Genomic DNA, 7,385 nt, shown 5'->3' with positions numbered 1-7,385 from the left:
CGACGAGCGCAAGACTTCGTCTGTGGAAAAGCGGGAACCGATTGAAGTGCCTCAAGTCAATCTGCGACTGCTTTGCATGGGGCGATTCCAAGACGCTCCCAGATTCCCAACACCGGAGCGAACGAAAGCTAGGAGTGAGCTTGAGTGCGGCGGCAAAGAATAACGAGACTGGAGCTGGCAAACGAGAACCCGAATCAGGGGCCCCCCCTGATTCGGGGTGGGTGAGGGGAGGTAGGTGCTCGAAGGAATCACGGTGGGATGCGCTTTTTCTGCATTACCTGTGTGGTGCTTTACCACGAAGCTACCGCGGCGAGTGTTTTCCCCTGAACTTTATTCATTGCTTGACGAGATGAGAACCCCCCTCTTCCCCCATACCACTCCAGTGAAGCATCTATTCTCTGGGTTTTGTTTATTATTCTGGCTATTTTTTCGACGAGGGGCTCGAATTTGGCAACCTTGGTGCCATATGATAGCATACGAGAGTTTATTGGTCAGTTGCCTGCTCCCTGTTCACATGTCAGGTGCCGGCTGTGCCATGCACATATGTGGTGGAGAGACACTGAGCACCATTTGAAAAATATATGGAACTAAATTAATAGAGTCGACGAAGAGGTAATTTGATGGCCTGTGCTACGAATATTTACGTATGTGGAGTACCCTAATAGTCTGCTAGTAATAGGACACCGCAAATAGTTGAGTAATCTTTACGAAACACGAAAATCTGCTATATTGGCTTACAAAGACCAGTGGTGGCGGTGCGGTCTTTATGTAAGCGAAAACTATGTGTTAAACATTCTCAAACTTTAACCACATGGAGCGCGGCAGGCATTTGATGAACAAGTTGCTCCTGAACTCCAGGTCTTCCTGCAGAAAAGAGAAAAGGAAACGCTTAACATCGTCAACAGCAGCTAATTTCAATACACAATTATTTCAATCTAGTGATTTTTCTATAGAGAGCACCTAGAAAAACAGATTATTCCTGGTTCTTCGGAAGTTGCAGTTCCTGCAAGTGATGTTAAATATAAGTATAAAAGCATGGTAATTTCATAACAATAATCACAGCTCAATTTAGAAAGCAATAGCACTTCCTTTGTACGAACAGTAGATTTCCTGCGTCTCGGAATTTTTTAAGTGCCGTCTCACGAGTTACGCAAAGCCAAGAGAGCAAAGTGCACTTGAATATACTGTGGGGAACTTTTCTGTTGCGCACGCGATGGTCTGGAGCCACACTATTAAGGCTTTGCCTTAAGCTACCACTTCCGAACAAATAGCCGTTGCTGGACGGTAGCAAGAGATTAAGTAGAGTGAAGTTAAGCAGCACATACGGCTCAAAGCACCCAAGAAGACATATCTCGGTTGTACTGGCATTGTGCAAATCGGTACCCTTCAAACTGTACCGCTCAAACTGATTGTTTCTTTATCCAGTTTTAGGAGGGCTTGAACAGTGTAGCTCATTGTCGTTGAGTCTCGAGGTTATTTGCTTTACGGGTAGCCTGCTTAAACTATTTTGAACTTGATCCGCGCAAACAACAGTAGATAACAGTTTTACGGGGTATTAGTGCTTTGCCGTCTCGTTTAGCATCTACCGTGCGTTCGCTCTCTATGTGTGATCGACGTTAGTCTCCGGACCACCGCAGCCCAGTTTATTTTCTTTTTCCTTGTTTTCTCGAGAGAATCTGTCAGCTGCTTGTAACTTAACGCTATCCGTCTTCGTCACTGGCTTTCCCTTTTGGTAAACATCTGCGAACTTGATTGAAATGCCCATCACCTAATGTGAAGTTAGCCGTAACAAAACGAAGCCGCAATACCGAATCCAGCCTTAAGTATATGTCGGAATGCATGCCGCTTACCTTGTGACGCTCTTCGTCCATACGTACTCGGTATCTTGAAAGTAACGTGGCGATGACTGTTTTGACGTTGAGTGTGGCGAACGCACGGCCCACACAGTTGCGTGGACCGCTTCCGAAAGCCAGGTAAGAAATGGGGTTGATGCCAGCCTTGTTCTCATCGCTAAATCTTTTGTTAAAGCAGAAGAAGATAAAAGAAAAAAAAGTTAGGTATTCACGAGGAACCGAATGTTCGTGGCCAACAAAAACAATTAGGGGCCAGTGTTAAGTCAATGAATGCGACACCCAGACAGATCGCGTTATAATGTCTACACTGCTTAAAACCAATACTGCCGAGCTATGCCTGAGCGGTCCACTATCAAACCACAAGGAAAATTAAACTTGATTGGAATATTTCATTTGAGAAACAATTTACTTTACGCAATATTCTCGGAAAAGTTCCTGATTTGTGCCTAGGAGGACTGAAGCCGAAAACATGCGATGGTCAGCCGACGTCTGAATCTAGAATATGGCTCAATTTTTTTTCTATCAACAAAAATTAAAATAAAAACAAGTTATTTATGTATAAATAAAACAGCGACTGAAAGGACGAATGGAACGCGGTAGCCAGTTCGGATATTTTTTTTACACACAGTGCATGCTGTTCGCGTAATCATTTCCGCTTATATATTGACGCTTCGCACATGCTGCGTGTTCTGATGAAGCTTTCTTCTTTCTTTCTTCTTTCTTTTTCGAAAGTGGAGGGACGGGGGCCGCGGTAATCGTGTCGTCCTCTAGCGTGCTTTTGTTGAATGACGCCTGTCGAAGTGGATCTTTCGGTGCAAGAATGTTAGGTAGTCTTGAAAAACGCTCTTTGTCGGAGGAAAAGGTCCTGGGAAAGTGGCCGAGTCTGTCCTCGGCACAGAAGGTTTTGAGAGTGTTTTTGCTCTTCTTGTGGAGAACTATATATAGCCTTACAGAAATATTTTAAGCAGTGCTTTATTCTCCTTTCCATTTACCATCTTTTTCTGTTCTTTCCTTTTTATCTATTATTCCCCTTTACCTCTTTCCCCGGCACTGCATACCAGCCGGTCTGAGAACTGGCTAACCTCCCTGCCCTTCTGTCTCCTCCTCCTCCTCCTCCTCCTCCTCCTCCTCCTCCTCCTCCTCCTCCTCCTCCTCCTCCTCGGTGCAACATTGAGGTCTTCATACACCTTTTATTTTTTGGGGAGGCTGGTCGTGATCAGACATTGGACCCATTAGAGGCTTCATAATAAGTGACAGGAATCAATGAAACATCATGTACTCTTATGTCCGCTATGTCATTGCGTAAATAGACATTTCAAGTGCACAAATGGCACACAGTGGGCTTCGCAAGCGAGCTACGTTGTCTTGGGTGGGCCCACTATGATAACTTTTTCGATCTTTGGTAAGTTCCAAATATGAAATCCTGGAATAGACTATAACGACACATTTCATTAGCCTTCTAGTTATGGAACATTGTAGCACACTTGCTTTTTTGACAGCGGAGGTCATCGCTGAAGTTGACTAGAGAGCGGCGTAGTTGATTAACAAGAACTTTCGCTATCGCGTAAGTAACGCCAGTGCAGCAGAGAGCAAGTTAAAAAGACGTTTTGATTTTTGAAGATTCAGAAGATTTGCTCGTAAATGCCCATATAACAACTGGCAATTGTCGCAGTGTGTAATAGACGCAAATTTGTGCTCATTGTTGTGCTCTGCGCAGGTTTGGAGAGAGGTATTTGAAATCCTTGCGTCCTATCACGCGAAAAGCACCAGTGCAAATAATGCTTGGGGAGTCTCCGAAAAGCACCAAAAAATGTGTCGTTAGCCAACAAAGTTCTCCGTAGTCTCAAAAGGACTAGCTTTGTCACAACAAGACAAAGACAGGCTTATTACAGGAAATGCTGTCGTTGCAGAATAGTCTTTATCGCAACATGACAGGACGGCAGAGCACAATGCAAGAATTTAAGTCGTTATGAAACAAAGAGAAATATTTGTCGTGATGATGTGCATGTACTATGCAAGATGTGCCAAGAATTCTGTTCTAGCAATAAAGGTTGTATGTTGTGTTTGTAAAGTATTATTTTAGGGAGGTTGAGTTGTTTTATCAGTTAGTGTTTAAGTAGAACGCACAATGGGATGTCAAGAGATAAAATGTTTTATGTTTACCGACGAGTTAAACTACATATAGGCTTGTCCTGCTACATCTTGCATGTTTTACCATAATAATTTATGACCACGGATAACAAGGAGGGAGCAAATTGAGATAAAAATAAAGACTCGCGTAATGACAAAACCGCATGCCGACACTCAACCTTGAAAATTTACGGCATAAATACATTCCATAAATTAGGTGCGTCACTACTGATTCAAAAGACGCAACATGTATGGTGTGTGATATTTCTGTTTCATAACAAAAAGTAGGCTTCCTGATGCTACTTTCAATAATTTTAGGCTTTCTTCTAATTGGCACTTTTAGTGCTGTGCCAGCACTCAGATATTTCTTTACCTCTCGGGGTCAAACACAGTTGGATCACTCCATATATCTGGGTCTACGTTGAGGCAGCTCGTAGCAGCTACTATGCTCATACCTTCTGGTATTAAAAGGTCTTTGTAGGTGTAGTCGGAAACCGCACGCCTTGCAACAAACCTGGGTGCAAGGAAATGAATTAGAAAGACAACTAACAGCATATATATAGAAAAAGAAAGTTTAATTCACACTTCAAGTTAGAATGTTCGTTCTAACACAACTATTTACGCTAATGGGTAAATTTGCGAATCACTAAGCCATATTTCGCGACGGACTTAGTTTATTTTGTGTAACGTAGAATATGTGGTATGCAGGCATTTGTGACTGTGTTTACTAGAGCCAATTGGTGCGAGGAAACAAGAACAACAACCAACATACAAGATACAATTGTGCGGGTTTAGATCTAAGCTAAGCTGTACAGTTTATGTGGTATCTTGCAGTGACGAGTGAATTTTGCACGTATGCCTATTTGCGAACTTGTAGAAAGCATTGGCAACGTCTTGCAATCACTGGTAATTAAAAGACAGATATTCAAAAGGCTAATCAAACTATTACATTCTTACACGTGTAAAAAGGTTTGAAATGTTCCTATACATACAACATGTCCTTGTGAGCTCAATGCTTGCTTTATTGTGTGAGTGGGGTTTATTCGATTTGCTCTTCTGCCCACGTGTCATTTCTGCTTGATAATTCGGCAATCAAAATTTGCGGACCGGAACAACTGATCACTGAATTTGGCGAAATTTCCAGTATTATGAAATCAGTCAATAATTGAATCAATCCACCAACTCGGAACTTACAAGTGCGTCGCCCAAGAGAAGCGACTCTGCGTTTCTCTTCATCTAATTTGCACTGCGCACCTTCTTTTTGATGGCGTGATGTGCAGTGCCGAATTGTGTTGCTTGTTCCCGATGCCACATTTCTGCGTTCAGCCTGGTGTTAAGGTTAGGGGAAGGTGAGCTTAAAATGCAGTACAAATTCCATTTGCTATTACAGCGGGTAGGACGTCCACCACAATATAGTTCACGCGTCAGAGCTTTTCATCAAACAAAGCGGGATATCTTCCCTTACCCAACGTTTTGAGAATACAGGCGCATGGATTCCTTGATCACCATGTCGAGGTATTTCATTCGTCCGACAGCGTGATAGGTGAGCTGACCCTGCAAGAATACAAGTCACGGAGATGACGCGGACACCTTGGAAGAGAACCGCCATCCGCGTTACCTCCTCCTTGAGCGCGGCGTGAATTTCTTTCCTCAGCCTTTCCTGAATGTCCATATGCGTGGCCACGGAGTACAGAGCACAGACGACTGCGTGAACCGTGCTGTCTAACCTGAAAGTTGCAGGTAAGAGGAAGCTTTGGCACGGGAACTCTTATCTTAATACATGAGAATGGAGAAATTGTTTATTTTGTGCATTTGCACCGACTGGAACGAAGTTAGTTTTGATGAAAAGAAAACGTTAGAACCTACCAACTGTTCTAATAAGTGGTTTGAGAAGGCCATCATGTTTTTGAAAACTTGTTAAAAATTGCAAGATAGACATATGACACGTGAAGTTTATCACGCAATCTCGCAGCAACAAGAGATGTTCAGTCAGTCTAATAACTTTATTGAGAGATTCATGCGAGTTTGTGGCGCCACAATTCTATAAGCTGTGCCTATCGAAAAACCTAAAGCGGACAAAATTGACGGATTATGCTTATGCATCGCTCTGGAATATATCGCCTAATTGTAAGAACTACTTTTGCAAAACATTCCTACATAATGGAAAAATTCGACGTAAGTTCCCAAACTCATATATCAAATTCTTCGACTGGGGGTGCTCTAACATAAGCAGTTCACAGGAGTTTGATATCTGTTTTTGACAAAGAGCTGCGGATTGTCGGCATTGTGCGTGAATATTTATGTTGCTAATTAAGGCAAAATAAGGCATCCACCCAATCGTAGCAATTGCTTCAAAGGAAAGAGATACGGATTCCTCGGAAAAAAAAAATAAAGCCTCGCAGTTCAAGAAAAATGCGTTGTGGTCCGGGACTCGAACCCGGGACCACTGCGTTTCCGGGGCAACCGGTCTAGATTATCTGAGCTAACCAGAGGGGAACTAAATGTGCCGTAATGTTTAGGCAGCGTAATGAATAAACAAATGGCAGTTTCACCCGAAGGGCGAAGCATTAACGTTGCGTTTCAACTTCGTGGACAGTGTTCTATATATATGTATGTATATACACACACACACATATATATATATATATATATATATATATATATAGGCAGTTCCGCCTGACACGTACGCGACATACGCACGTGGGTCAAAATCTCTTGCATGCTGAAAAGCTTTTAACACGCCGTGTTAAATGGCATCGCACAAACGCCACTAACCTGCCCGTAAAGAGGCGCTCCAGTAAAATTACTTTGGTTGCAGGTTAAGCACTGATGTGGCTTTGCACTTTTGATATGTCTGTTTCATGACATTGGCTTGTGGGCTGCCATTCGCATAATTCTGAGACATAATGAAGTCATGATGACGGCGAAAATTGGCTTGAAGTGTTCATGTACGTAATTGCTACAGCAATAAAAAGCTACTTACCCGGCAGAGACGTAAACGACCGCATTGAACAATATCTCTAATCTAGATAGGCGGTTGTGAACTTGATTGCCTGAAAAAAATATAATAACATGCAAGGATTTATATTGCACGGGGAAATTTTTACGATGGCCTAGTGCGGACAGCGCAAAAATGCGCCATATTCGAAGAAATTATATTTTAATCCTCTAAAAGTATTAAAATCATTTTCAAGGTTGTTAAATAATATCTAAACAACTGAAATTTTGCAATGATTGTTGAGCCTAAGGAGCTAAAAAACCATGCAGTGACTAAGCGACCCCTTGTTTTGTTGTACTTATGTTTAGTTCGTTGTGCAAGTTGCTTGAATATATTTTTTTTATAAAGTACAATAAATGGTTTAGATCAAGGAGTTGATCTGTCATACGACAGCAAAACATGTT

At 42.3% G+C, this 7,385-nt stretch overlaps 1 long non-coding RNA gene across 1 annotated transcript; it reads right to left on the bottom strand.

Annotated features, from left to right (window-relative positions):
• Window positions 1–5,438: 5,438 nt before the first annotated feature.
• LOC129380160 (uncharacterized) lies at window positions 5,439–7,039 on the bottom strand. The gene is made up of 3 exons (XR_011892608.1): window positions 6,967–7,039; window positions 5,602–5,710; window positions 5,439–5,537 (listed from the first exon to the last, which is right to left on the bottom strand). It is a non-coding gene; the product is annotated as an uncharacterized lncRNA (long non-coding RNA).
• Window positions 7,040–7,385: the final 346 nt, after the last annotated feature.

Source organism: Dermacentor andersoni, chromosome 2 (genome assembly GCF_023375885.2).
Source record: "Dermacentor andersoni chromosome 2, qqDerAnde1_hic_scaffold, whole genome shotgun sequence".
Classification (NCBI taxonomy): Eukaryota; Metazoa; Arthropoda; class Arachnida; order Ixodida; family Ixodidae; genus Dermacentor; species Dermacentor andersoni.
The sequence above is the reverse complement of the archived record's forward strand: the minus strand, read 5'-3'. Positions and strand labels throughout refer to the sequence as shown.